This window comes from Parus major, chromosome 2, assembly GCF_001522545.3.
Source record: "Parus major isolate Abel chromosome 2, Parus_major1.1, whole genome shotgun sequence".
Classification (NCBI taxonomy): domain Eukaryota; kingdom Metazoa; phylum Chordata; class Aves; order Passeriformes; family Paridae; genus Parus; species Parus major.
Window position 1 is genome coordinate 5,462,622 of NC_031769.1, and position 6,979 is coordinate 5,469,600.

Here is a 6,979-nt window from a genome sequence, read left to right on the forward strand (position 1 = left end):
CCAATATCTTTTAAAGGGAACAAATATTGAAAGAAATGAAAAAGCTGTAACAGACCTCTTAGCTCTTACACTCTCTATACCTGTGGGTTATGGCCTTTTAAAAGCATCTAATCATCCAACTAAGCCACCATGTGCTTTTCTCATGCTCTCAGTGTGCTTCTTTCCCTTTTCTTCTTTCTCTGCTGCTGTTGCTGCATTGCCTTCTATCAGATCACAATCTCTTCAAGGCAGGAAACTTCTCTTAGCGTTTGTATGAGCAGAAGAGACATCTGTCATGACTGAAGGCCTGAGGTGCTGTCATGAGACACAAGAAGGAGCAGGAGGAAAAGTGGGGTTTGAGAAGAGAAAATAAAAACTGGACAAACCAGGTTCATGAAGGTTTTTGTTTGATTACATTGTTAAAGTGTCAGACGTGCTGCGCTTGGATTCTGCATGGACGCTAATCCTCTATGCCTGAATCCTTTTCCAGCTCAAAGAAATATAAGAAAACAAAAAGTAAAGTACTCCAGAGTAGGCTTCTGTTTTCCAAATGGATTCAAGAAGCTCAGGTGAACTTTGCATTAAACCAATTTGTCTTCATGAGCAGAGAAGTGGAGCACCCCGGGCCAGTCTAGCACCATGCTAAGACACGTGGCTTGATTTAAGAACATAAGAAAGATCCTGAACGTAACAGGATTAATCAGAGGTTGTGTATGCTGGCATGTCTTGGTTGATTTCACTGCAAAGTGTCACAAATATGAGCCTTTCTGAGGGAAAACATTTCTATTCTCTGTTAGGTTTCTTTTCCTCAAAGTGAAGAGGAAGAACAATTGCTCTTGACTTTCTCAGACCCTGAAGTGCTTTTCACAGTCATTATTTCTGTTTTAAGAAGTGCAAATGAAGCAAATAAAAGCAAAGACCAGAGCCAGAAAAGACATTTTAATATCAGATGCCTGTCCCAGCTCTACTCATGACAACACCTGCTCTGTGCTGGGTATGTGCTGGTTCATAGGTCTGAGCACCCCTAATTCACCTCAACGAGACACAGATTCTTGAAAATAAGGCAGTTTAGAACAATTTTCTCTCAGTGACAGCAATGGGGTTAAGACCTTTAAGAGGAACCTTCCCTACTTGAGGTGCTGGGATACATGAGTTCATGCCCCAGGTACATGGCTCGAAATTGGCCACTTTTTAGGAATATAAGTTCAATGAGCCCCCAAAAAATCCTTGTTCTGCAGCCTGATTTGGATACTTGGAAAGGGATAAGGTGTTTTGGGGCCCTATCCTGCTTTCAGTTCTGATTACAAAATTGATATTTAACAGTAGTTTTTAAAAATACACAATGACTCCCTGAATACAAACCCAAGCTTCAGTGACATGATTCTATTTTTCCTGTTGAATAGTGCAAAAGGAGGAAAAGGAGAGGAACAATATAAAAGTGATGAAGTCAAAAGGAAAATTCAGACCCATTTCTCTGCTGATGTGTGGATTATTTAAGGAATATGTTGCCTTTTTTGGCAGGAGGGGAATTCAGTGACAGATTAGCCCTGGTGTCAGTGAGACACACACACGACTCAGTTCTAATGCTGCTTAATTGCCAATACAAAAGATACTTATCTCTACTAAAGCATGAACCCAAAGCTCTGATTTTCAGGAAACTGGTAGGCAAAGCTGTGGGAGGATTTAAAAAAAAAACAAAAAAACCCCATCTTGTTTGCTAAATCAGTTGGTGGATGTGGTAACATAGGGACTGAACTCACGGAAAGCCATGCTGGAAATCGTACAGTCACTTTTCCCCAGGCTGAGCTCAAGACTGTGTGGTCTGTCCTGTGAAAAGTAGATGAGAAATCCAAAAATAAAACAGCTGACAGTAAGTTGCGATCAGCAAACCAGACATATGTAAATCGTTGCTGACCCTGAGAAGAGCTGCCTCCGCAATATGATAAGGTCTGAAACCTGATTGAAATTTTTCATAAAGGGCATTATTTTGGAGGTGATCCTTAAACGAGCACAGCAGGCTGATCATCAGCCTCTTTCTTCAACAGGCAAAAAAATAGGTTACTGGCAAGAGGGACTTTGGCCAAATTAATTTCTTTTGAATTCAGATGCTGAATTTTTTTTATATCTTGGAGCCCTCTTTAATGACAGACTAGTTCTGGTCCACAATTATATAATTATTATTGTACTGATATGTACAGGAATTTCCTTGTGTTATTGCCACTGCCATTGCAATCTAGCTGATAAAAGCCTTTCACAATGCAATATTAATAATACCAGAGTGTGCTGGATGCTGTATGGCATCACTGTCCCTCATTGTGTCCTTTCAGCCTCAGTGAGATGATGGAGCAGAATGACACAACCCACCCCCATGACTATTGCATTTCGGCCATTTGTGTTTTTACTCTTTAATAAAGAAAACTGAAACAACAACAAGACTTGGAGTTTGTTCCCCCATTTCTCACCTACAAGAGGGTATTTTATTATTTTTTTTCAATAAGTCTGAAGGTTTTATGCTAACTGAAAGCCAAACTGAAAGCTGTTTTGCTGTGAGCAAGCCCAGGAGCTGGAACAGGTTCCTCTCTGCTCCACATGTGAACCATGCTCATGTAGCTGGGAGGAGGAAGAGGAAAGCTGGGGTCTTCAAAGATCTTCTGTTTGTGCTGGTGCCTCCTCACTCTACAATATTCAGATCAGACCCCTCTTCCTAAGATGTCTTTCTCCTACTTCTATTGCTTCAAATCTCAGAGTCAACCACTTCCTTGCTGTTTTCCCAAAAGCTGGCCATCCCAGAGGCTGCAGATGTTCCAGCAGCAGCATGCTCCCTTGGAAGAAGGATCAGAACATGCCTTGTTGTGGCTATGCCAAGAGCCTCTCAACAGCTGTGGATTTTACCTACCTCCATTCCAATATCCCCTATATACAGTGGGATGGGCCAGTCTGGATGGAAAAGCCTGTCTGAGTCACAAAGGTCAGTCTGTCACCTCTAATAAGCAAGCCTTAATGCATGCACCTCCAGAGTCGTCTGGGAAGCCATGGAAAGCCCATTCTTCCCAAGCTTCTGTGTGCCCACCTTTTGCCTGTCTCCTTGCCCATCAGCTGGACCTCATCTGCCCTTCTGCCATCCTTACAACTCAATTCTATTTCACCTTTCATCAGCTGTGCCCCAAACTGCCTAAAGATCCCTCCCAAAGAGCCTCACACCGCACTGCCCTGGCCTGGGGCAGATGCAGAAATTTCATCCCTTTCCACCATCAGCCTCAACCTTTCTCAGTGTTGACTGATTGCTCTGAAGAGAAGGGATATCTTTGACCTGCCTGAGCCATTCTAACTGCTACATCTTTAGATATATATATGTATAGTTTCATATATCTATATGTATGTGTGTGTATATATATATATATATATATGTATGTGTGTGTGTATATATATATATATATATATATATAATTATTTTTTTTTCCCCCTGATCCACCTTAACTATTACCCTCAAAAAACCCCACTGGGAGAGAAGGTGGCAGATGACTGTGAGGGAACTACTCTGGGTGCATAGAGAGGACATTTCCATGTCCTTGCTCACAGTCCTGCTCTGCAAATGCTCTTTTGTGTGAGTTCTCTCTTCCACCCCAGGACAGTGGGTGTTTCTGCACGCTGTCCCTTTGAGTGTTTGTATATTGTGCAAAGTAAGCCATCTTTCCTAAATTAGCCCTGTAGCTTTTCCCCACCTTGTCTCCAGGTACATCTTCTTCCTTCCCATTTCTTTCTCCCACCTACAAAGAGAGAACATTCCTGATTTAGTAGTCTCCGTGCTTTTGCCTGTGGGAGTGTGTGTAGGGCTCATAAATGGAAAGGACAACTCTGAGACACAAGTATTCCGCTGTTTTTGGGCCAAAACTGATGGAGGAGAAGGAAGGAGGGTTGCTTTCAGGTTCAGCTGAGGCCAAGCAGCTCTCAATTAATCTCCTGTTCACGACAAGGGCTGCAGCATCTGTTGGATACACAGAGCTTCCCTTGGCTTTCCAGAAAAACAGGCTGTCCCAAGCCCCTTCTGTGCTCTGCCTTAGCTCCAAGCAGCCTTGCTTGCCCTCACAAGGCACAGACCAAGAACCAGTGACCTTATAAACCCCAACCACACTTGAAATGGTGGGATGTACCTAAAAGAATCTCTTCAGCTGTGCCTGGCAAGCAAAGAGAGAGCTGGGGATGCCACGGGTGCTGCATCCAGCCACTGGAGCGACCACCCCACGCACACCTGCACACAACTGTGGACCTCTGTTCTCCACCCCAACACCCACAAATTAACTCACACATGCAGATCAGGCTCTCAGCAGTGTCCGTGACCACACACTGCACTGAACTGTTACCCAGGTCTGCTCAATGTTCTGGCTACTATTTAACTTCATTTTTTACAAACTCTACAAAAATGTACATGGGAAGTCAGACTGTGCATTGGTTATAGTGCAGAACTTCCCCTGGTAACCCCAGTACCAAGACTTAGCTGGTGCTCCACAGAATCATTTCCAGGCACCTTCAGAGTGAGACCTGTACCTGCCTTCAGACAGGAATTAGATTCACAGTCTATGAATTTATACAGGCAATGAAAAGGAAAAACTCTAAAATTACCTGCTCACTGTAAAAAGACTTGAAGAAATTTCCAATGAAAGCATTTCCAGGTGGAACATAGCTTGGAATCAGTTTTTATAACAACTAGCACTGGGGTAGTAGACATTTAACACCCACAAGAATTTAAAGGAGTTGTTTTATCTGCTGAAAAGAAACTGTACTATTCCACTAGTGTGATCTAACAGACTGAAATTTATAGGATGAAGGAAGAAAGCTATTTGAATTGGATCAAAATCACCTAAAAGTTCAAAAGGGCTGTATGTACAAGACATACAGGAACATGCAAAGACCTGAGTTTTGATGCTTTGTGCCAAGCAGTGTGGGACCAGAATCTTGACATAAGTCCTTTTTTAAATGCCTATAATCCAGTAATGTATTCAAATAATAGTGCAAGAAGGTTTATAAAAAAACACTCAAATACTAAAGCTCCATTGTCACTAGACAAATCTCCAAAATCCTTATCAAATTCAGTGCCTATTATACAGCCTGTGTAAGAATATTACAGCTTCTTTCACCCTGGCTTCAGGTAACTACCCAGACTTTAAATCTGAGACTCATTTATTTATTACCTCTAGGTAGACATACTAAGCCCATTGCTATTCTCATTAACAAACAGTGGTTTCCCTGTACATTACTTCAACGGCCAGCTATTTTTATAATTAGCTGCAAATTTTAGCTCAAAGTAACACTCTCCTGTCTTAAGCTGTTTTAACAAATTCAGGTCCTTGGTCTTGATCCAAGTGAAAATCCAGTGAAATTGGTGGAAAGGCTTGCATGGACTTCAAGGGGTTTTGGAGCAGCTCCTATGAACATGCCATAATTTGTTCTTAGAAATGTGGTTATTTGTAATCTCATCCATGGATAAGCAATACTGTTTTAACAGAAGCTAATACTGCCTATTACTAATATAAGCCAATGCTTTTCATTAAAATGTTCTGCTTTCCATTTCCTATAACTCTGCAAATTTTTGGCTGTATAAGAGGAGGTTTTCCACATTGAGTGGTTGCCTCAGGTTGATTTTTTTCAATCTAATCAAAAGCAGTTCAGGATTTTCTAAGAACACTCTTGTGGAAAAAGAGTCCAGCTTACTAATATTAAATATCACCATCTTTTTTTTTTTTTTCTCCCAAAACTTCCCATTACCTTTTTCCTTAGAATGAGAGACTTGATATTTGGGAGAAAGGGTGTCATTTTTCATAGCATCTTTTACACACCATAATTCACTGTGATTTTTCAATTCCCTATTGTTTCTTGATATGTTGTTCCAATCTCTGTTTAGAGGAGAGTAGATTTTGGGAGAGAAAGAATATTTTTTACTTCTCACTTTGTTCATTCAACTACCACTTTGTATTTTGGTCTAGGTGGATCACTGTGACCCTCGTGCCCTGGAGGGGATAGCAGAGGCAAAAAATTCGTCTTCCTAAAGAACCTGTGAGTCCTCTGAATCCCCTTCCCTTCCCTTCCCAGAATGGGCTATTTGTTTTAAGAAGCACTCACTTTCTTACTTATTTTGCCAAGTGTTTTTTCTACCAAAACCTGAGGCTGTCACTCCTCTGACTGCAGTCATCTGCCAGAAAACAAAAACTCTAGAGAATTGATTTTGACATCACTAAATAACGTATCGAAACCCAGATTTTAATAGCAATTTATTGTTCTCTGGACAATACCTTTTTCCATATAGTTTCATGGTAACCTGGCTAGGGTTGCCCTTTCCTGTATCAGATTTTTACAGTAGTATGCTTGGCCTTGAATATATGTTGTCTTTTGTGTTACGGTGGCTGGACACAGAGAGAAAATTTTGGAAGGCAAGTGCACTCAAAGAAAAGGAGACGCCTCCATGTTCACCTGGCACGAGCAAGAGGCACAGGGAAAACAAGAAGTGGCCAAAAGATGACATTTCACTTCTTCTCCTGAATAAAGCAGAGAAAAGCCAGGACCCTGCACAGACACTGTGCCACAGGGCTAAGATGGAGAGGCAGGTATTTATGGGTCTTTGTGGACCCTGGTGTCACTCCAGCTAAAATGAATCCAGTATCTGGATGACCTTGTTGGAAATGCAGTTGTGTGATCCTTGCGCCACAGCCTCAGGAGCTGTGTTCAAATGTGAAGGATCACTAAGGTCCAGTGGCATTTTTGCAATTCATATTTTTATCCTTCTGGAAAATGATGACTGCAAATCCTGAGGGAGGAGGATCTTTCTGAAGCCCTGACCATCACTCCACCTCCGTGGGCTCCACATCCACTGGTGAGCCCTTGCTGAGCTGACAGTCCAAGTCTCACATTGCATTGCTGCTACTACACCAATCCATCACTTTGCAAAGCACACAGTGAGTGTACAGCTCTAAGTAAAGCCAAGCTAGTCCCTGCTGTGTGGTGCTGA